The sequence below is a fragment of the Capsicum annuum genome, unplaced genomic scaffold (genome assembly GCF_002878395.1).
Source record: "Capsicum annuum cultivar UCD-10X-F1 unplaced genomic scaffold, UCD10Xv1.1 ctg40784, whole genome shotgun sequence".
NCBI lineage: Eukaryota > Viridiplantae > Streptophyta > Magnoliopsida > Solanales > Solanaceae > Capsicum > Capsicum annuum.
Genome location: NW_025848116.1, coordinates 1 through 289, shown reverse-complemented (window position 1 = coordinate 289; position 289 = coordinate 1).

Here is a 289-nt window from a genome sequence, read left to right as displayed (position 1 = left end):
AAATGACATCCCTAAAATAATATCAGAGTTTAAGTTATGTGCACTGACATGTATGTAAGTAATTGAACGTATTCAGAGTTTAAGTTACATGCACTGACATGTATGTATGCTTGTGCTATTGCATGTAAATGACATCCCTAAAATAATTTTCAAGTTTAAGTTTCGTGCACTGACATGTATGTAAGCAATTGCACGTATTCAGAGTTTAAGTTATATGCACTGACATGTATGTATGCTTGTGCGCATATAAATGACATCCCTAAAATAATTTTCGAGTTTAAGTTATATG